The 24253-nt window shown below is 41.0% G+C and overlaps 1 protein-coding gene across 2 annotated transcripts in view; it reads left to right on the top strand.

Moving 5' to 3' along the window:
- The first annotated feature begins 9885 nt into the window (after positions 1 to 9885).
- The window catches only part of LOC310959562 (neurabin-2-like), a 57792-nt gene continuing 43424 nt past the window's right edge, over positions 9886 to 24253 (top strand). For both annotated transcript variants that reach the window (XM_083930950.1, XM_083930949.1), the window contains exon 1: positions 9886 to 9984. The gene's annotated coding sequence lies outside the window, so the exon portion shown is untranslated. The remainder of the gene's footprint in view (positions 9985 to 24253) is intronic.

Raw genomic sequence — 24253 nt, 5'->3', positions numbered from 1 at the left:
ATCTTCAACCGCTTGTCCCTATCAGAGTCGTGGGGGGGGGGGGGGGGCTGGAGCCGATCCCAGCTGACATCGGGCGTGAGGCGATTCCACCCTGGACAGGACGCCAGTCTATCACAGGACACATAGAGACAAACAGAGACAGACAACCATTCACACTCACATTCACACCTACGGTCATTTTAGAGTCATCAATGAACCTAACACCTGCACGTCTTTGGACTGTGGGAGGAAGCTGGAGAACCCACGCAGAAATGGGGAGAACATGCAAACTCCACACATGGTCATCTTTGGAAGTCCTATAAAATGTTGGAACATTATGTGTTTAAATATTTCCAAGTAAACAAGTGTTGATTAGGCATTGTACGGTTTTCTTGTCAGATTCTAAATGGACCGTTAAAAACACACATAACAGCATGTTTAGCTTAATGGGCATACTAAAACCCTTTAAGGCAAACAATCATCAGTACTGTGGAGGTCCAGTAAACGATATTTAAAATCATTTGAATTTGTCATTTCTGTGGGCTTTTTTTGTTTATTGTCTTCCAAACTCATTGGAACTATTTTATTTTGTAGTTCAGCTGATATATTGCCCACTGCACTTTTTACACGTGATCTAAACGTGGCTGATGTGAACAACCGTATACAAACATTAACACACAGTATGATCCTTTATATGAGGATTTCATCATGTCATGTTTTCATGTTGTTTAGGTAGTGTGTGTATTGGCACAGAGGAACTTTTACTTCAAGCATGACACCTATTCTTATTTCTTATATATATATATATATATATATATATATATTCATGACACCTTGTCACATCGTTGTGATCATATTACTGACTTGTTTGCTTCCCTGAGTGTCATATGTTTAATGCAGTAAATGTGTGTCATGACCACCACAGATAAATCATCATCGGCTGCCCACATGTGTCCACATGTGTTTACTACAGTGTCACACACGGTGGTCAGACTACAGTTTCTGCTCACACTCATCCTTCATTTTCACCACAGAGGATCCTTTTGCTGCAACTAAAGATGGAAACTTAAAAGACAAATGCGACATAAATTAGTATAGCGGAAGGGGTAAACCATCCATAATTCAATATGGAAATTAAAATGGAATAGATCTTTACAAAGACTTTTTCAGGATTGCCTTGATGCTGTTCTTTAAGTTTTCTTCCGTTTGATTATCTTATTTTGAAAGATCTCATCAGGAATATATATGCTATCATGTTCTTTATAAATATAATTATATGCAGTGGCATGACTGTAGATAACTCATTTTCTGATATTAGCACTGTATTAGCATGAATGAACTAATGATGCAGTTCCTTACTTTGACCACTCAAGGGCAGTCAATACATTATTATTATTAATCATCAGCCAGTGATTCTCAAACATGTTGTGAAACACTGGTGTACCTTTTAATCTTATTTATGCTGATTTGCATGGAATCATATGTAAAGGTGTGCCCTGGAATACTTGTTTTTATAATTTGGTGTGCCTTGTGACAAAAACATTTGAGAACCAAAAACTAATAATGCACTTGACTTGTCTGCTACTGTGGAAGGGCTACTAAATCGCACTGTCAGTAGCATCTGAACTTTAATCCACCAGGGCCTGTCACTAATGAGCGGTTACAGCCTCATATCAAGGCTGCAGTTTCTCATTAAAATCATTAACAAGCTGTTGGAACTAAACAACTATAAAGATCTATTTCTTCCACTCAGGTTTTCAACCACGCCACAGCACTGAGACTGCTCTCAATGACATCCACTTAAATATAGACAGTGGCAAACTTTCAGTCTAAGTTTTACTGGATCTCAGATCTGCATTTGACATGATCAACCACCAAATATAACTAGGCCGACTGGGAAACTGGCATTATCTGGCACAGTACTACAGTGGTTTGAATCCTACTTAAAGAACAAGAACTACTTTGTGTTTATAGGTAAATACACATCTCAGTGGACAAATATGACCTGTGGAGTTCCCCAAGGCTCCAGTCTGGCGTCTTCTTTTTAACATCTACATGCTTCCACTGGCTCAGATTGTGAAAACAACAAATTAAGTCACCATAATTATGCAGATGACACAAATTAACATAACCATATCACCTGTGCTCCATGGCCCAATACAAACACTGAGTAAGTGCATCAAACAAATGAATGATTGGATGTGCCAGAACTTTCTTTAATTAAACAAAGACAAAACTGAGGAATTTATTATTGGAGCCAAAAATGGTATGATTAATAGACAGCACTGAGCTTTAATCAGCAATGTTAAAAACCAGACAAAGCCAGAAATCTTGGTGAAGTCATGGTGTAGGACCTGAATTACACTACCACCACCTTAGAAATATATCAAGGATTAAGTCTTCATTTTCTGTATACACCCTGTGTCCTCCGGGTCAAAATGACCCATCTTCACTAAACCCCTAATATAAGCAGCTCAATTGAATTTAAACACCAAATTTCATCTTGCTTGAAGAAACAACTTGTCATTCATCACAAAATGTGTGAATAACTGAGTTTTCCCTCTTCACTTAATTTCTATAGCTTAAGAAAAGAAAAAAAATGTGCAAAACGGAGTTTTGAATGCATTTTTATTCATCCCAATGACTCAGTTTCTTTCTTTTCTTTCTCCAGTGAACAATTGAAAACAATGTACAATACAAGATATGAAAAATAACATAACCCATTCAACTAATTGGCACATGTAGGGCAGTATGCAAGTGTGCAGCCTTTGCAGATGTATTTCTTACACCTGCAGCACACAGTCTGTGTTTTACAGTCCTTCTTTTGAGGGGAGAACTGACATCTCTTCCTCTTACTTGCCCTAGCTGGGGAAGTGGCTGTGGTAGCTGGATCCTCAGGTTGATCAGGAGCTCCTGCACTTTGAATAGCTTTGACAACTGCTGCTGAGGCTTCTGTGCGGGGGACATGCTTCCTTCTTTCAACGAGTGGAATTAAAAGTTTCTTTCCCAGCTGCTCCAGGAACACCCTCCTCTTGTTCTGCTTACGAGACATCCAGGTCGGGTTGATCTCTCTCCAAATCACAAAGGCATTGTAGGAGGAAACATCAATGATGTTGTGGAAGATGACCAGGGGCCAGCGGGCAGTCATCCTTCTGCAGCTGTATGTTCCAATCACCTTATCTAGGTTGTCCACACCTCCCTTGTTGCGGTTGTAGTCTAGGATGATGACTGGCTTCCTGTCCTCACGATCGCTTACGTCACCGTCTGTGTGCAGTGTGCTCAGAAGAACTACATTCTTGTTTTTCTTTGGGAGGTGAGAAACTAGAGTGGTGGTGGCTGTGAAGGCAAACTTTGATGAGAAAACCTCTCTCTCCTTTGACGCAAGCAGTGCAGGTGGGAGCTCAAGCTTGTTCTTTCGAACTGAACCCCTGGTTCTTCTCTGGGCATCCACTGGTCGGCTTCCCGGTATAGACTTGCATTTTCAAAGCATAGCTTGATTTGGCATTGCAAGCCACCCATGACTTGATCCCATATTTTGCTGGCTTGCTGGGCATATACCGCCTGAAAGGACAACGACCTTTGGACAGAAGACATTAGCATCAGTGATTAGTATCAGTGTCACAGAAAACAGTCAAACAAATCAATAGTGAAAATCACTTTTGTTACAAATATGAAAATAGATTACCTCTAAATGGAACCAGTTGCTCACCCACTGTTACGTCAGGTCCTGGATTGTAGAGGTAAGGCAGCCATTCCACCCACCTGTCCCAGACCTCTCTTATGGCTGCAAGTTAGTCTGTCATGCGTCTTGCTGGTCTTGACTCACGGTCATCAAATCGTAGCAGTCTTGAGTAGGTGTGAAAGAGTTTGAGTGGCATTGTGGCTCGGAAAATTGGCCTTCAACTCTCTGCATCCCATAGACTAGCTGCAGCCTCACCTCGGGACCTGTATACACCGGCTAAGATTAGCAGCCCTGAGTAGGCCTGCAGGTCAGTCTCATCCATCTTCTTCCAGCTATCTCCGTATTTGCTATAACCCTCCAGATATGATTATTTTTTCTATTGCTGGTGTGATAAACAGGTAAAATGTAGAGACAATGTCATGGGCATGAGAAACGGCAAACCTTGTGGGTCCTGGGGTCATCTTTATGACGTTTTGTTCTGCATGCCTGCTGTGTTGGTCATATGCTGCTGAGGACCATGTTATCTTGCCATTTTTTGAAAGGAAAGTCTCACTTTCAGCTGTAGGGTTTTCTTCTTCTTCTGAAGATGATTCATCATGCTCTGGGTTGTATTCCTCCCAATCTTCTTCTTCTGATACATCCTCCACTTCCTCTTCTGAATCAGAGTTGTCTTGCTGGACATCTGAAAAAATCCACTCTAGAGCCTCTTCAGCGTTGTAACGCACACTCATGGCTTCAGCACAGACAGAATTCGGGGCCCTGTCGTCTGCAGCACCTTTATAATCTCTGGAAATCCACAGAAAAGACCTCTGCAGTCTGCGATAACACCTGTGTGTTGTTTACGTCTGCTACTGTCTTGTTCACGTCTACTACTAATTGATCTGAGACTGATCAAAGGCACAGCCGTCCGTGAGAAGACCCCATGATTTGTCTTGTTTACGTCTGCTACTGATTGACTAAAACAACTCAAACATTGTAACATTCTGTGGTTTGTAAATAACTCTGTGACCTCGAGTTCAACTCTTTTTGCCTCACGGGTCATTTTGACCCCAAGACCACCTTTGTACCTTTTTTTGTACAGCTTACATGGAAATGTGAATAAAAGCAACATTTCACTTTTTCTACTGTTGGTGCCAATCTAGGAAAGTCCTAAAATTTCAAGTTAAAAAAATATCTTTATGGGGATTTTTTTTTTGTTTTTAACACAGTGGCGGGTCATTTTGACCCGAGGACAACAGGAGGGTTAAAGGATGTACTGTATGTCTCAGCAGGATTTGGAAAAACAAGTTAGTGCATTTATCTTTAGTAGACCAGTGTAATAGTGTCTCGATGTCTCCCTAAAAAATCAATTTTGCAGCTGATTCAGAGCTCTGCTACTCTAAAGTCCGAGTCCTCTAAGTCCTCTGAGTCCTCTAAAGCCCTTTCTAACAGGACTAGTTTCATGTGGGGACGTGGGGTAGAATAGTCTTACCTCAGGACGTCTGTAATATAAATGGCCAATTCATACAGGAAAGAAATCCCTGATTCTACCAGAGGTGGGGGGGGGATTACTCGATCTACGCACTGCGTCACCTCCCTGTCTCCATGTGCGTGCTACGTAGCTTCCTGATATCGCAAAATTAAGTCAACACAAAACTAAAGGACAAAATTGATTGTCTAAAAAAGTGCTTCTTCAAGTTCTTCCATGCTCAACAGACGCGGTATCTACGTATTAACAAGATACCTTGGCATATCAACATACAGTGGAGATAAAATTCCATAACAAATTTGACAAACTTGATTTATTCTGAAATACCTTTGTTTTTTATTGTTCAGAATTCAGCTGTAGCTATATCACTGCTGTGCCGCCATCTTTAATTGGTGACTTGGCCTCTTTGTATTAGTCTTGCAGAAAACATCCCCCAAACCAGGGGACTAGAGCCCAACTCCAGCTGCAGTGTTGAACTGATTCTCCATTGAGAGTCTCATAATCCTGTCCTCTCGTGTACTCGTTTTACGTGGACGACCGGCCTTTTTGAGGGACTTAAATTGATCTGTGTCCTTGTAAAGTTTCAATCTTCTTGAAATCACAGACTGTGAACGCCAAACCTCTCTCTGATGGTTGAGAGGCTCATCCCTTTGGCCTTCATCTGGACAACCTGCTGTCTCAGGGTTTCAGTCTCCTTAGAGCATCTGCCATCTTTTTTTTTTTTTTTTTTCCTAAATAAAGGTTTTTGTTAAAGTGCCTTGGTTATTTAAAAAAACATGCTAGTACAGCATTGGTATAGGAACAATGGATATTCTATCAAATTATGGACAATAAAACTGTATTTCAGAATAAATCAAGAATAAATACTTTAAATTCTCTAGTTTTGATCTCCGCTGTATCTTCTACAGAGGGTTGTATTGAGTTCTGCCTGAGGTATTTTTTCCGGATCGTTTCACAGAAGGTGAAAATCGCCGTCATTTTTATTGACATTCTCCACAGCAATTGTGGACATGGAGCATCCAGACAGGACTAAACCTCTAGTAAAAATGACCTTACCCCACGTCCCCACATTCAACTAATCCTGTCCAAATAGGGTTTAAGAAAGTTGATCACATCACTCCAGTTCAGAGGTCTTTACGCTGGCTTCGTCTGTCAAAGAAGTGATTTTAAACTGCTGCTATTTATAAAGCACTGATGATATAGGGCCAAACTACAGATCTGATCTTCTGCTACTGTATGGGCCCTACAGACCTCTCAGGTCATCTGGTTCAGGTTTGCTTCCTGTCCCCAGAGTTTGAACTAAGCATGGAGAAGCAGCATTTCGTCTTTATGCTCCACATATCTAGAACAAATTCCCAGCCCCCACCTGCAACTCACAGTTCTTATAAAACAAGACTTGATCTGAAAAACTGAAGACTTTTTCTGTTGGACGCTACCTTTTATTAAATCAAATCATTATTAACCACTTACACTGCACTCTAACTTTGATTCTTGTATTTTATAGCTGCCTTGTTCTATTTTTAGCTTGTTTTTACTGCATATTCTCTCACATTACTGTTTTGAAATTATTTTTTGAAATGTTTACAAAGCATTGCCTTGTTGCTGAAATGTGCTATGAAAATTAACTTAAAATTCCCTTTTTTGGTGTAATAGTCCTTTAGTTTAATCAAATGTGTAAGAAAGGAGGAAGGAAATAATAAACACAGTTTATGTGAGCATTTCAAAAAAGTCAAAACAAGTACAAAAACCAGATTATTAAATATTTAGCCCTGTCCAGTGATGAAAAGTAAGACGTTCATTTCGTCAAATACAGTAAGCCACATATGCGCACGTTTGAGGTACCTGACCTGTTGAGCATTTCCATTTTCTACTGCTTTAATTCAGTCTAGCGTACAGGAGACACAGAGGAGACATGACTGAGGTCTATAAGCTTGTTCACAGAATAGATGATATTACTGCTGTGTTGGAAAAGCTCACAACAAGCTGCTCCTTCACTTAACTATTTGGATTGGATACATTCTGGTCCACAGAGGATATTTGGTATGATTTGTAAAAGTATTTGTGAATGTATTGTTATCTTAAAATGTAGCCTGTTGCTAGGTGACATCCTGTGCCCTTGTTAACTTCCTGTCAGCTGATGTCATTCACATACAATGCAACAGGAGATAAACGAGGACACATTACAATGAATTCATAACCAGAAAGAATAGATCATTCTATCTACAACACTGGGTGGATAGGAATATCATTTTTCTTGCAGACTTACAAAATAATGAAGCAGAAGAAGAAGCGGAATTTCATAGATCTAAAACTTTTCCTGTCACCCATAAAGAATATTCATCCATCTTCAACCGTTTGTCCCTATTGGGGTCACGGGTGGGCTGGAGCCGACATGGGCTGACATTGGGTGTGAGGTGGGTCCACCCTGGATAGGACGCCAGTCTATCACAGGACACATAGAGACGAACAGAGACAGACAACCATTCACACCTACGGGCAATTTAGAGTCATCAATGAACCGAACACCTGCACGTCTTTGGACTGTGGGAGGAAGCAGGAGAACCCGGAGAAAACCCACGCAGACACGGGGAGAACATGCAAACTTCACACAGAAGGGCCCCAGCTGAGATTTGACCAGGAACCCTCTCGCTGTGAGGCAGCAGCGCTAACCACCACTCTCCCACATAAGGAATATCAATTAGTAATAAATGCTATACCTATACTGGAATCCTTACTCTGATGAAGTGTCACTCTGAGAGAGAAAGAACTGCAGGATTTGGAACCGTCCCTTTTTGTTAATGGAGTAAATATTAAAAGTCATAAATGTACCACAAAACATTTAAGGAATTACTTCTACAGCAAAAGGAAAACTCTCTTCACAGGGAAAATGTGTTTGGAATTCTTATTTTTCTAATATTCAGTGGGAAAAACTTGGTTTCTACCATATAATATGTTATTCCCAATAAATTGAAAGAATTATATTATACAATCACGAACAATATTTATCAGGAAGGAAGGCAGGAAGGAAGGAAGGCAGGAAGGAAGGAAGGCAGAAGGAAGGCAGGGAGGCAGGAAGGTAGGAAGGCAGGAAGGAAGGAAGGCAGGAAGGAAGGCAGGCAGGCAGGAAGGCAGGGGGAAGGCAGGCAGGAAGGAAGGAAGGCAGGAAGGAAGGAAGGCAGGAAGGAAGGCAGGAAGGAAGGCAGGAAGGAAGGAAGGCAGGCAGGAAGGCAGGTAGGAAGGCAGGAAGGAAGGCAGGAAGGAAGGAAGGCAGGAAGGAAGGCAGGCAGGAAAGAAGGTAGGCAGGCAGGAAGAAGGGAAGGAAGGCAGGCAGGCAGGAAGGAAGGAAGGCAGGAAGGAAGGCAGGCAGACAGGAAGGGAGGAAGGAAGGAAGGCAGGCAGACAGGAAGGGAGGAAGGAAGGAAGGCAGGCAGGCAGGAAGGCAGGAAGGAAGGAAGGCAGGAAGGAAGGCAGGCAGACAGGAAGGCAGGAAGGAAGGAAGAGGGTAACGCTCTTGCTGATGTAACTATCTGGCCCTGAATGATTTCCAGGTCCGTCCTTATATACAGGAAGGGAGGTCATTAGCGCCAACGAGGTCCACCTGGAACAGCCTGCCCGGGGAAAACCACACTTCCAGCTGGCAACAAACAAACAGAGAGGGAAGACACATCCAGGGAATCACAGACAGAGGGAGACAAACACAGAGACAAAGGGGGAGAGAAGCACTGCCAAGATGGAATCATGACACTGTTATTGCCACTACTCATCATTGATCATGTTTGCCACCATAATTATTATCATTGTCATATTCTATCACCTTAGCTGTCTCTCTCTTTCCATCTGTCTGTCTTTGTCTCTCTCTGTCCATCTGTGTGTCTTTTCTCTCTTTCTCTCTCCTTTTCTTCCTCCCCAACCGGTGCAGACAGATGTCCGTCCTCCACAGAGCTGGGTCTGTCCAACGTTCCAAGGGAAGGTTTTCGTTGCCACTGTACTCTACGGGGGAATTGTTGGGTCTCTGTAAATCATAAATAAGTCATAGAGTGTGGTCTTTACCTACCCTGTAAAGTGTCCGGAGATAACTTTTGTTATGAATTGGCCCTGTAAATAAAATACAATTGAATTATTTTTCTGTAGTAGTGGTAGTTGGGAATTGCTTTTAGCTGATTTGGTCAGCAGAGGTCGCCTAATCTCCATGTTGGTACTGAAATGCTCCATGCACTGACCTGCAACACAGCTTGTAAATCATCCAGCCAGCAAAACAGGTAGGCCTGAGCAGCCAGTCAAAACAGTGACTCATGCCAGTTAGCCTGCATGAGGCCGGTGGCTACTGCTTGCTGTTTAAATGACTGGATGACAGTAAAGGACTTCCTACAGTCTGTGAGGGGATTCACCACTGAGGTCAGGTGTTCAAATTATGCTCATCTGCGTCTACTGAGGGGGGGCACGAGGCCTAAAACATCTGATGGAGAAGAGGAAGAGGGGTGAGGATGGAAAACATGGAAAAGGCGAGTGTGGTGGACGGAGAGAGGGGAGAAAGGCTTTAAAAGAGGGAGAAAAGAAAGGAGGAAATCAGGGTGTGAAGTGGAAGAGAGAAAAACAGAAAAGGGAGGAGGGGGACAGTTGAGGGAAAGGACGCAGAAGAGTATAGGGGTGCGGAGGAGAGAGAGAGGGATGGAGGGAAATGATGGGAGGGTGGAGGAGGAGGAGGAGAGGGAGAGGGAGAGGGAGGAGCAGAAGGGGGGCTGGCACTCAGTGTGTTCGCTCGCAGGAGGAATCAGCAGCAGCAGCAGGACAATGAAGTGGCCCTACTACGGATCCTAACGGGCACCGGGCTGTTTCTGACAAACTGGAACACACGGTAAGGTTGGCGGAGCGAAACGGAGCACAGAGTTTCACACGTTCCCGGCGTTAAACCGGTTAAACCCGCGTTCAAATGGGCCGTTTGTCCATGAAAGAGGAGAGGCTGCAGGAAGGAAGCGACGCAGCGCAGCAGACAGGCACCCAGCAGGGCCTGTCGCCCGTCTGCCCCCGGGTCCTAAACCGGCCACTGACACCTTATAACACAGACACAACCAGACCCGCTTAATGTCGGTATGTGCTGGATTCTACTGGCGGCAGAATTCAGGGCAGAAAAACACATCCGGAACGCCCGCGCCGCCTTCTCTCCTCGCCATAACACGTCACGCCGAACTCCCTTACAAATCTGGCCGTTTTAAACTCCCGTGCCTACAAGCTGAAGTTAACACCACCGAGTATGTGAAATAAGATTGGTTTGCATACACCAAAGTCTCCTAGCGAGTTCGGCGTATGAGTGACGTATCAAACCCTGTATAATTTGAATTAGAATCGAATCTTCATGTGCGAGTACAGTGCACGTACAATGCACGCTGGGGTGTATTTTGACTGAAGGGAAAACTGTAATAAACTAAGACTAAAGCTGTAGTAAACGCTTCTCTGTGTGTTACTTACAAGCCGAATTCACGAGTGACTTGTACGGGTTCGCAGTAGCTGTTACATTGTATTCGGTGACATTACATTTGTTCTCCGAGAGCAGCGCCACACTAAAGACTATGTTTTCGGATGGAAGTTCGGAGCTAGCAGCATATGTCGGGTATGCCAACAAAGCCTCTCTCCAGCCAGCAGCAGCAGCAGCAGCAGCAGCGGGAGCACGCAGCGTGTCTGCCAGGACCGTTGCACTAGGCCAGGCCTGGGAGTCTGCTCGACAGATGCATGGACTGTGGGCTGAATAGATGGAGTCATTGTAGTTGCTATAATGTGGCCTCTGTTGAACACTGCATGTGACGCACATAGGCAGGCAGAGCTACAGAGATGCTGTGCAGGCATGGGGACTTAAGGACTTATTACTCATGTCTGAACATATTACCATGCCAGTGTGGAAGCATCTACAGCAGTGTCCGGCTCACAGATCACAGGCTGTGTTGACCACACACACTCACACAGATAGACTTGATAAACACAGCTCCAGCCCAGTGTTACACAATATGATGAAACAAGGTCATTTTTTTTACCCTGACCACCCAAACACTTCAATTTTCCCCACGTCTTTAAGAAAACCAGACTGTTTAGTGAGGGGAGGGGCCGAGATAGGTTATAGATTTTAAATCAATAGTCATATACCTCTGTATGATGAGGATTACTGGTGCAGGCAGGCAGTGGTTGGGCTGTGATGGTTTTGTTTTGGATTGGATTGACTGAGACAGTGTTTTGTGTGTAACATTCATGAGAGCTCTGGGTTTATATAACCCATTGGAACCTGGTTACAGAATACGTAAGTCAGTACGTACGGATGGAGCTCACCATACTATATTCTTTAATGAACCAACGTCTGTTTGGCGTGTTCAGTTTCTCTAAAGATGAGTCAGCTAGTTCGACCCAGGCTGTAATGAACAAGAATGATCCTTAAGCTCCACACTGTCTCTCAGGTTTCTTTTGGCTGGGTGAGAGTAGGCTGCAACTAACCGTCAGTTTCATCCTCCATTAATCCGTCAGGTATTCTCTCCAGTAATCGATTTGTTGTTTGGTCAATAAAATGTCAGAAAATGGTGAAAAATGTGGATCAGTGTCTCCCAAAGCCCAAGATGAGATTCAGTTTACTGTCACAGAGGAGGAAAGAAACCAGAACATATTCACATTTAAGAAGCTGCAATCAGAGAATTAGGACTTCTGTTTTCTTTAAAAAAATGACTCAAATCAATTAATTGATTGTCAAAATAGTTGGCGGTTTTTTGATAGTTGACAACTAATTGATTCATTTTTGCAGCTCTATGTGAGAGTCAGGCCACTCACCAAATAATGGAACCAAGGTGCTGGCAAGGGTCCTCAAACGGGACAATCCAAGTGCAGTTGAGTGAAAACCCAGATCACACCGCAGCAAACAGACACAACCGCAAAGGATTAGGGGTAGCAGGAGACAGATGAAGCTGTTTTTTGAGAGAAAATGAAATGTGGGCTGCTGGTGTTTTTTTTACCTCAACTGTTAGGAACACCAACGAAGAAGATATGGATAATCTGTCATGCTGATCTGGAGTTATGGAGGTTTGTGTATATAAGACATGTGTTTATCAGTTAGAGCAGGAGCCACCAGATTTGTCTCAACAATGACAGGAAAAACAGTGTGTGTGTGTGTGTGCGTGTGTGTGTGTGTGTGCGTGCGTGCGCGTGTGTGTGTGTGTGTGTGTGCGTGTGTGTGTGTGTGTGTGTGTGTGTGTTTTTAGAGGCATCTGTAAAGGTTATTGGCTTTACATTGGATTTGTTCACTTAAGTTCACATGATCGATGTGAGCGTCTACTATTTGGCAAGACAGTGTCACAAGACATACTGTGCGTGTGTGTGTGTGTGTGTGTTTTGGTCCCATCATGGTCAGCTGTGCCATCTGGAGTCAGTGTGGTGCCCCACAGGAACACAAACTGTCTTTCCTAAATGACCTAGAATGTTTATTTCATTGAAGTTTTAACTAAAGACAGTTTTATTCACAGTACAGTCTGTTATCGTTGCACTGGAATAGGGTGTAAACTACCACACAAACAGCAACATGATCCAACATGTTGTATCCACTTTCAGTTCAGACACATGTTGGAGCATATTATTGCAAAGTGTTTGCAGTGGTAGCTACTGTGATGAGAGAGTACAAACAAACAAACCTTTGAATAGTTCTTAGGAATACTGGGAGGTTGAAATGTATAGTTGATTATAGTTTTTTATCATTTACCAAGAAAAAATGCTTAACATTTCAACAACATCTTTTTGTTGATCATATGGTCAGACAAAACAACTTTGCTGATCCCCTGACATTTCCTCCCGTGCCACATTTATGGCATAGGGGTAAATGTCTCTATAACTATTATTATACTAACTAGGAAATGTCAGGAAATTAAGTGCATGTTCCCCTCAGGATGAAGTGTAATAACTTGCACTGATGCCCTAGCTTTTAGTACCATCATCTGGTGAAAAATGTAATTTGTCCAATTGTGCAGAACTAATTCTTGTTAGCCTCAGCTGTAGGGTGCTTATTAGTATGCTAACAAATTCAAAATACATTATTTTTTGTACATAGTAACGGTAAGCGGCTTTTACTGTATGGATTTGTCTCTACCAGCTTTGAGCACCTAGACTGGAGAATATTTCCCATTCTTCCTGCAGAACTGTTGGAGTTCAGTCAGATTCTGTGGTGAGCACTGATGGACTGCACTCTTCAAGTCCATCCACAGATGTTCTGTAGGATTCAGGTCCGGGCTCTGACTGGGCCACTCTAGGACATTCACCTTCCTGTCCTTTAGCCACTCTGTTGTTTTTATGGAGGTGTGTGTAGCAGAGGGGGGTTTTCCTCAAGAATGTGGGTTCATTGGCAGCATCCATTTTCCCTTCAATCCTGACCAACTGCCCAGTCCCTGCTGAAGAACACAACATAATGCTGCCACCATCATGCTTCACTGTAGGGATGGTGTGTTTTGGGTGGTGTGCTGGGTTTGGTTTTCACCAAACATTGCATTTCGAGTTCAGCCCACGACATAACCTTTTGCCACATGACACCGGAGAGTCGAAGAGAGACTCAGTGTGACATTTTTTTCAGAAGAGGCTTCTTTCTCTCCACCCTGCCAAACATGTAGAACTTGTGAAATTGTTGTCACATGCACAGATTGACCAACCTCTGCCATGAAGACTTGTAACTCCTTCAAGGTCACCGTGGGGCTCTTGGTAGCTTCCCTTATCTACCTTTTCCTGGCTCGGTCATCCAGTTTGGAGTGGCGGCCTGATCTAGTCAAGGTCTGGGTGGATATATATGCCTTCCAGTTCTGGATAATACTCTGAACGGCCCTCAGAGGGAGAGTTAAATTTGAAATCTCTTTAGATCTTTCTTCTAACTTCTCACAACTTTATCCTGGAGTTCTTCTGAAAGCATCTTTTCAACCATGGTGAATTCTTTGTGTTACCATGCACGACTAGGAGAGGAATCCTCAAGGAACGGCTGATTTTATTCTGAAGTCAAATCAAAGGAACACCTGATTTTATTCTGAAGTCAAAAACACCACAGTTGATGTCAGGTGGAGGCCAATTAACTTGGTGTGTAATCTGGAAGGTGATTGGTTATACCTACGGTAAATACGGATACGGACCCTTTCATCTGGTCCCGGAGGTCATTTCATCCGTCAGTGGATCCGTTGCCTCTGAGCTTACGAATCTGGAGTGCTCCGGAAGGAACGGAGCAATACCAGCGGAAATCGAGGGGGCAGTATAGAGTCAGTTCAACCATTCATGAAAATTGACGAAGAAGAGAGTAGTAACTGGACATTTAAAAAGCTAGAAAACAAATCATCAAAAGTAGCGTCAGACAGCCACCTATAAACTCAAAGAAGAAAAAGGAGAAGAAGTAGCGGAGATACGAAAGTTTTGGAAGTGCCTTTGGTCATCCAGATCTCTCATCGGCACAACCAAAGAAAAAACTTAAAAAAAACTTGCCATTAAGGTTTTCATTCAGTGCTCTTACATGCCACCGCCATGTACACTTTTTGCACCCTTATTGCTGTTTAGGATGACAAACAGCAAAATCATCTCCTACAGACGCCATGTTTGCGATTGTCGATGCTGGTAATTTGCGACACGGCACTGCCCCCTAGAGGATATATTGGGTACCGTCCATAACAACGCTGAAACCGGACAGAGATATGAAGGGTAGCACCGGAGACAAAATTTGGAATAGACGGACAAATTTCGTTAAGCTTTAATGGACTCGTCAGTTTTCAAACACTGCTTATCTAGTTTTTCATTTTGTATTCATTTTCAGATTGATAGATTTCCCTTTTAATTTTGGAAGGCAAAATGTGTAAATAAAGCTGGGAAATGATGGACTTTATGTTTTATAATTCCAGGCTGTAGGACAAAATAGTGACTATTTCAAAACATATATAGGCACTGTATCTATGCCTACAGTACTGAGCACCAGCATGATAGCATTTCTGACATTAGTCAGCTAAAATACACAACTGCTGGCATGTCTTGTTCACTATTTCTTGCCCTTTTATAGATCAATATAGATAAACAATCAATCATTTGAGAAAATATTTGCCAGATTAACCGATGGTGAAAAGAATCTAAGTTGCAGGCAGTCCTAGTGTGAATATATGGTGTGTTTAATGGTACAAAGTGTGTGCCATGCTGCTTCGAAGGTTGTCTTAACCGTTGTAATGAGCAGCACTGAGACACTGGATTCTTTACCCTGACACAACCACATATCTTAAAAGCCAAAGGAAAGTTTTATGCACTAGTTTGGTTAGGGCAAAACTCTTTACGACTTGATGAGGACCAACTAAACACACCACCGATTAATGATGACATCACACAAAGCTATGCGGGGCACTCTCATTTAGGTCTCTTTGGTCTAACTGGGGTGGAAAATCTGACTTTAGTATTTGGCACTCAATGAAACAGATTACAAAGCAGATGATGATAGATCATGATGTATTGAGGAGTGTAGAATTTAAAGTAGTACATGATGTAACATTGTGACAATGTATGTATCAGAATGAATTTTCACACCTCAGCTGTGAATTTTCACACAAATCCCACAGCCTGAATCTGTTGGAAACATGAGATGTGCCTCTGGCTCAGTCCACATTTGATTAAGTAATCGCCTGAGTTACAAAACCCATTTATTTTTTATTTATGGTCTTAGTATGGTGCTCAGCCCTTCTTGCTGGAGATCAGAGGTTGGATGTGGGAATCGAGCGTCTCACTGAGTGAAGTTTCCCTTTGATAAAGTTTGTGTTTGTGATTCACCTACCAGCCCCTGAAGCTCATTAAATGACAGGTTCTATCTCCTTGAGTGGGGATGTTTTACCTTTGTACAGAGCCAGGGTAGCTGTTTCCCTGTTTCAGTCTTTTTCTAAAGCTAAGGCTACATCCACACTAGGGCTGTGCTATATGATATGTATGTATTGTATGACGATAGAAAAATGTATATCGTTTCATATTTTGCTTCATGGTTTATCTTGCGGTGTCATGAATCATGAACTTTACAGGCTGAGTTGTGTGAAGATGAAGTGAGCCGAAGCCTGAGTCTGAAAGGAGTCGCTCTTTGGGTCATGACTGTATAGACTGTGTTTCTCCATTAAATCGCCAGAAAACAAATGCAACAAACACAGAGCAGTCTACACACACCACACACACACCAGCCGCACACGCTCATAATGTGACTCTATATCTCTGACATGCACAGGCTGCAGTGTTTCAGTGGAATTAACAAATTAGAGGCTGATTACAGCTGTGCCAAATATCATTTTGTGCTTTGGATGTTAGGTATTACAGTGCAGGGCCGGCCCAAGACATCTGGGAGTCCTAAGCAGGATAAGTTGCTTAGTAAAGCTTAATTAGTGCACTTGCCGTTCTTACTACTTTGTGTTTTTGTCTAAATGCATGAATTGAAAAAAATAAAAGGGCATCTACTCCTGATTCAACATCTTCTTTGATTTATTGTCTATAGTAGTATCTACTTTACCATAATAAATGGGCACACTAAATATGAATCTACCCATGTATAAAGTGAAAAACAACTTCAATACAACACAAATCACAACTGAACACAATAAATGTAACTGGCCATGAAGAGAACACTGCATGCAAATATAAGACTTAAAGGGTTTAATCAGCATGATATTAAAACTGATAAATAATAAATCAAATAGGCACATTAAATGGTAAGATATAATATAATGAATGTCTCAGAGCTACCCCTTTCTCTCTGTTTTAGTGTGCCTCAGACAGTGGCTCAGTTATTGATGTTGTTGTATGATTATCTTATAGAATGTGATGCATTGCAGTAGATTAAAGTATCCAACAGTAAACACTGGAGGTCAAAATTAGAGGTCAAGTATTAATACTTGATTTATTCTGAAATACTGTTATTTTTTACTTTCCAGAATTTGATAGAATATCTTTGGTGTCTATACCACTGCTGTACTAGCATGTTTTTTAAAATAACCAAGGCACTTCAATAAAAACCTTTAATTTTGTGAAAAAAACAATGGGCAAAAACTAATGGGTGAATATAGCATTGCTGGCTACCAACACCAGGGTGAAAATAGTATACGGTGATATTTGCACCAGGGTGTAAGTAGCCTTTGCCTTTAATAATTGTGTTTTGTTGTGCCTGATTACAACAGCAGGTGTTACTGTAGCACAAACTGCAAACTCAATCAGCCAATTGATAAGATTGTGATCATGAGAAAACAGCCTGATATCTGTGAACCATGGGAGTGCTCTGTATTCATGCGCTGACTTTGTCTCAAAGTAGGTTTGGCATTCAGAGCAACAACATGAAGACACACATGACACACGTGAGGTCACGGTGCATCATTCTTTTAATTGGATTATTTTGACAGCTCCTGGAGTGCCATGTGGGTGATATGAAATACACAGCGAAGCAGTTGTTGTGCTATTTGATGTCATGTTTGGATAGGTTTGGTCATTTTCTGCTTATACACTATTCACTTTGGATTAAAGTTCAATCCAATAACGTTTTCTCTTAATCTGACAGTTCTTTAGATTAATCTATAAAATGCCAACAAAAGGCAATGAACAATGCCATCACAATTTCCTGAAGCCCATTCAAACAGCCTGTTGTGTCCATCTAGCAGTACTAAACCTAAATGTATGTCACAGAAAGGACTAAGAACGCCATCAGACATTCACATTTCAGACGCTGAAGTTTATCACTTTTTAGCAATTTTGATGAAAAACTTGAGATTTTTAAGCCTTTTGGTTCCCATAAAATTGGAGCACTTCCAAAAGGAGCAGAGGCAGAGTAACGGACTTTTAGTCAGGAAAAAAGGCAATTTACATTCCTGTAATGCAACTCAACGGGGTCTTTTGTTCGGGATGTAATGCAGGATTTCTGCTGAACATTTGAAACATCAAGCCAAATCCAATCCTGGTGATGATGAGTATGAAAAAGTTTCTCAATATACTTTATTGAACGTAGTCACCAGAAAAAAATGTTGACATTGTATTGTAAACCACAGAAACGTTGATATGAAACATATTTGGCACCCTCCAGCGCCACTTCAATATAAAACCATCTGCCTAATTAATACACGTTTCACTTCAGAAGTGCTCCGGAATTCAGTTGACGTAGTATAACTTGCCTCAAAATCGGCTTAGGGAAGTAGTCTGGGTGGATGGTTTGGTCAACACACACCATACTTTCACCTAGGAGCCCGTAGTTTGTGTTTGGTCCCATGTCAAAGTGAAACCTAATTTCATAAGAAACATTCTTTTTTTAACCCAAACTACAATCTTTTCCTGAACCTAACCATGTAGTTTAGTTGTTTCTAAACCTAACCATGTAGTTTAGTTGTCTAAACCTAACCATCTAGTTTAGTTGTTTCTAAACCTAACCATGTAGTTTAGTTGTCTAAACCATCCATGTAGTTTAGTTGTTTCTAAACCTAACCATGTAGTTTTGTTGTCTAAAACTAACCATGTAGTTTAGTTGTTTCTAAACCTAACCATGTAGTTTTGTTGTCTAAACCTAACCATGTAGTTTAGTTGTTGTCTAAACCTAACCATGTAGTTTAGTTGTCTAAAACTAACCATGTAGTTTAGTTGTTTCTAAACCTAACCATGTAGTTTTGTTGTCTAAACCTTACCATGTAGTTTTGTTGTCTAAATCTAACCATGTAGTTTTGTTGTCTGAACCTTACCATGTAGTTAAGTTGTTTCTAAACCTAACCATGTAGTTTAGTTGTCTAAACCTAACCATGTAGTTTAGTTGTTTCTAAACCTAACCATGTAGTTTTGTTGTCTGAACCTTACCATGTAGTTTAGATGTCTAAACCTAACCATGTAGTTTAGATGTCTAAACCTAACCATGTAGTTTTGTTGTCTAAACCTAACCATGTAGTTTTGTTGTTTCTAAACCTAACCATGTAGTTTTGTTGTCTAAACCTAACCATGTAGTTTTGTTGTCCAAACCTAACCATGTAGTTTAGTTGTCTAAACCTAACCAAGTAGTTTAGTTGTTTCTAAACCTAACCAAGTAGTTTAGTTGTTTCTAAACCTAACCATGTAGTTTAGTTGTCTAAACCTAACCATGTAGTTTTGTTGTTTCTAAACCTAACCATGTAGTTTAGTTGTCTAAACCTAACCATGTAGTTTTGTTGTCTAAAACTAACCATGTAGTTTAGTTGTTTCTAAACCTAACCATGTAGTTTTGTTGTCTAAACCTAACCATGTAGTTTAGTTGTCCAAACCTAACCATGTAGTTTAGTTGTTTCTAAATCTAACCAAGTAGTTTAGTTGTCTAAACCTAACCATGTAGTTTAGTTGTTTCTAAATCTAACCATGTAGTTTTGTTGTCTAAACCTAACCATGTAGGTTTGTTGTCTAAACCTAACCGTTTAGTTGTCTAGACCTAACCATGTAGTTTAGTTGTCTAAACCTAACCATGTAGTTTTGTTATCTAAACCTAACCATGTAGTTTTGTTGTCTAAACCTAACCATGGAGTTTAGTTGTTTCTAAACCTAACCATGTAGTTTAGTTGTTTCTAAACCTAACCATGTAGTTTAGTTGTCTAAACCTAAACATGTAGTTTAGTTGTTTCTAAGCCTAACCATGTCGTTTTGTTGTCTAAACCTAACCATGTAGTTTAGTTGTCTAAACCTAACCATGTAGTTTAGTTGTCTAAACCTAACCATGTAGTTTAGTTGTCTAAACCTAACCATGTAGTTTAGTTGTCTAAACCTAACCATGTAGTTTAGTTGTTTCTAAACCTAACCATGTAGTTTAGTTGTTTCTAAACCTAACCATGTAGTTTTGTTGTCTAAACCTTACCATGTAGTTTTGTTGTCTAAATCTAACCATGTAGTTTAATTGTTTCTAAACCTAACCATGTAGTTTAGTTGTCTAAACCTAACCATGTAGTTTAGTTGTCTAAACCTAACCATGTAGTTTAGTTGTCTAAACCTAACCAAGTAGTTTTGTTGTTTCTAAACCTAACCATGTCGTTTTGTTGTCTAAACCTAACCATGTAGTTTAGTTGTCTAAACCTAACCATGTAGTTTAGTTGTCTAAACCTAACCAAGTAGTTTAGTTGTTTCTAAACCTAACCATGTAGTTTAGTTGTCTAAACCTAACCATGTAGTTTTGTTGTTTCTAAACCTAACCATGTAGTTTAGTCGTCTAAACCTAACCATGTAGTTTAGTTGTCTAAAACTAACCATGTAGTTTAGTTGTTTCTAAACCTAACCATGTAGTTTTGTTGTCTAAACCTAACCATGTAGTTTAGTTGTCTAAACCTAACCATGTAGTTTAGTTGTTTCTAAACCTAACCATGTAGTTTTGTTGTCTAAACCTAACCATGTAGTTTAGTTGTTTCTAAATCTAACCATGTAGTTTAGTTGTCTAAACCTAACCGTTTAGTTTAGTTGTTTCTAAATCTAACCATGTAGTTTAGTTGTCTAAACCTAACCATGTAGTTTAGTTGTTTCTAAATCTAACCATGTAGTTTTGTTGTCTAAACCTAACCATGTAGTTTTGTTGTCTAAACCTAACCATGTAGTTTAGTTGTCTAAACCTAACCATGTAGTTTTGTTGTCTAAACCTAACCATGTAGTTTTGTTATCTAAACCTAACCATGTAGTTTAGTTGTCTAAACCTAACCATGTAGTTTAGTTGTCTAAACCTAACCATGTAGTTTAGTTGTCTAAACCTAACCATGTAGTTTAGTTGTTTCTAAACCTAACCATGTAGTTTTGTTGTCTAAACCTTACCATGTAGTTTTGTTGTCTAAATCTAACCATGTAGTTTAGTTGTTTCTAAACCTAACCATGTAGTTTAGTTGTCTAAACCTAACCATGTAGTTTAGTTGTTTCCAAACCTAACCATGTAGTTTAGTTGTCTAAACCTAACCATGTAGTTTAGTTGTCTAAACCTAACCATGTAGTTTTGTTGTCTAAACCTAACCATGTAGTTTAGTTGTCTAAACCTAACCAAGTAGTTTAGTTGTTTCTAAACCTAACCATGTAGTTTAGTTGTCTAAACCTAACCATGTAGTTTTGTTGTTTCTAAACCTAACCATTGTAGGTACTTTGGGTTTAATTGGATCAATAGTGACTATCAAATGAAATATTTGATAAGGAAAATTAATAAAGAAAAATTACTAAAAATTAATAACTTCAATTTATTAAAAACGTCACACGGAGAACCAATCAAATATATTCCCTTGACTCACGTTCAGATTATGAGATTGAGTATTCTCAATAAACTTACCGTTAATCAAGTAAATATTAGTTATCACCAATAATTATCAAAGATAATAATAAAAATTACTCTAGTTAAACCAGAGTTCCTCGGGGCACCACCGTCATAGACGGAGTGATAACTAATATTAAAGTCTCATAAAATATATTAAACTACTAATTAAGGGTTAAACACCAATAAATATAATAGTTTAACTAGTTGAAGGATTTAAAAGTTCTTTTCTTAGTAGAAGCTGGCTCATTCATCTTTGTGTAATATTAAATAATCAGACATATGGTAAACACAAACATTTATTAACAAATTAATAAATGCAACAAACAAAACACAATAAACTAACTAAAGCTAACAGCAAACGTATGTTTGTGTGTATGTGTGTGTGTGTGCGTGTGTGTGTGTGTGAGAGAGAGAGAGACAAAGAGAAGAGGTGGGGCTCGGAGAAGGTGTGAACATTCTCTTTGTTACACAAAGGCCGGAAGCCTGATCTCTCAGTTCTTATGACAAAAGTTACAATGGTATCTAGCCGTTCATAAAGTCCTATAACATGTAGTAATGCCCAGTTGGTGATTAGTTACCAGTCCATGAGATAGGAGGTGTTGCGCATTGCTTGATGCCAGTGGTTGGGTGAAGAAAGGAAGCTCCGTGGTGAAGAGGTTCTTGTCTTATTTGTGGCTCTTAGGCAAAAGAGGATTCGGATCGCTCTGTGCTGTGCTCAGTTGAGGATAACCGGTTGGTTAACCTTTGTGGTGATCCCACGCCATAGGCCAGGTCCAGGGCCGAGGGGACAGCTGGAAGCTGGTCTCCTGGAGTTCCGGGAGCAAGATCCAGTAGAAAGAGTCAGTAGAAAGAGTCAGTAGAAAGAGAGCGAGAGATTGTGTGCTTCACTTTATATAGGCCCGGATGATGTCATCACCTGGGGGTCAATTCAGCCAATGAACAGTTTGGGTGCCTTGGAGGATTCACACCTGGGTGTGACCTGTTGTGGGGGTGAAGGCATTTTGAGGTCTTTGTTCCAACAGTCTGTGGGCCTACTGTAATCAAACTGACAGTTTGAGTTAATCCAGAAATGAACAATCATCTTTGGGCGCCGGTTGCACCTACATATCCCCCCGATGTCCTTGAGACTGCACCCGATGTGCAGTTTTAAGGGCATCTTTCACAGTCCATAGATGTACAGAGTTCATTTGTCAGTTCATCTAGTGTTTGCAACGTTTTGGGCAGTTATTTCACCAACTGGGAATTGGCTAAACACTACTAATATCTCGACTAGGCAAGAACAAAAGCTACAAAACTAAATCTAAACATGACAATGGCACTATACGAAATACATAATAAACATTGTTTCTCAGCTACTCTTCAGGTTAGTGAGAACAGAAGTGTTAGTTATGTAAATGACTTGGGGTGAGATACAGATGAGATGCAGCTGTCAGTTGCATGAGGACAGTTGTATGATTGGTGTGTCAATCCAAGATGTGTCCTAAACTAGTGTTTACCAGTGAGCTTATTACAAAATACAAGGAGTTGATCCAAAAGTAGTTGCAAAGTTTGTACAAGGTGTTAAATCCAATTACAATTTGGGTCTTATTGAGTTTGCTGCGGCTGCTAACAAATCAAAGTTTACCAATTTAACTGTAAGAAAAGTAAGGCTGCTGAGATTGCATTAATCTTACTATCAGTGCAAAAGGACTGTTACCTACAAAACCGAGAGGAGCGGACTCTGGAGCTCTGTTGTTTGAAGTTCTTCTTAACTCGTGGCTCAGGGCTGTAACGCTGCCTGTAGCCGTGTACAGAAAGACACTCAGAGGCGCTGTCACTGTCGGGTTCTGAACTGCGGTCAGAGATGCTGTGGTCATCATCTGAGCAGTGGTTTGGCAGGTCATTATGCTGGGCCAGGATCTCAGAGTATGGCCTTCTACAGCTCCTGCTCTGGGCATGACTATCCCGTGGCAGCTGGCGGACATGGCGTTTACGCTTTGCGTCCCTATGCTGTGTTTTGTCCCCCCCTTTCGATCTGTTCTGAGGATGGGGTTCTGAGACAGAAGGTCTGTGTGACCTCACGGTGTTTGAGCTGCTGGAAGCAGATGTTGTTTCCCTTGCTTTGCAATTGACAACAGTTTCCCAAGCCACCTGTGCTATTTTCCTAACCTCGTTAAGAGAGAGGTTATCTTTTCTTGTCTCAAGAATAACATGTGTACGTATACAAGGATGAAGGTTCTGCAAGTACAGGGACTTAAAGGTTGGGTTCTCTTCTAAGCCTGGTGCATTCTTTCCTTGAAAGTATACGTGTCTCAAACGTCTGTAATAGTCTCTGGGACTCTCTTGACGGGAATGTTTAATTTGACTAGCTGCAACCAAAGAAGCGATTTCGTCTGCAGTAGAAGCAAATTCTTCTGTCAGTGCATGACGAAGCTCATTGTAGTCATTTCTGACTCTGGCAGGTTGAGACTGTATAACTTTGCGGACAGCTTTTGAGCTGGTTTTCCACACAAGTTTAACTTTCTCTCTCTGTGTTGCATTGGGCAGGTCAATTAGATTTTGATCTAATTCACTAAAATGGTCCTCAATGTTATGATCGCAGTTTTCTGGATCAAACACGTCCACATCTTTAGCTATAAGCTCAAGCTCTTCAAGGCGGGGACATTGTGAGGTCACCATTTGTGAAGGCGAGACTATGCTAGCTCTGTCATCACTCTCAAAGTGATGCAGTGAAGAGGTAGAGCAGGACTGAACTTCCTTGGTCTGCTCTGGAGAGGGCGTTAATCTCTCATTGAGGGAGGAATTTGAATTTGAAAAACCAGAATCAGCAAGGTTGAACGACTTTGGTGGGCAAGAGTTTCTGATCTAAGCCCTAACAATT

Source organism: Echiichthys vipera (genome assembly GCF_963691815.1).
Source record: "Echiichthys vipera genome assembly, chromosome: 17".
In the NCBI taxonomy this organism is placed as follows: Eukaryota; Metazoa; Chordata; class Actinopteri; order Perciformes; family Trachinidae; genus Echiichthys; species Echiichthys vipera.
Note: the sequence above shows the minus strand (reverse complement) of the source record. Positions and strands in the feature narration are given on the sequence as shown.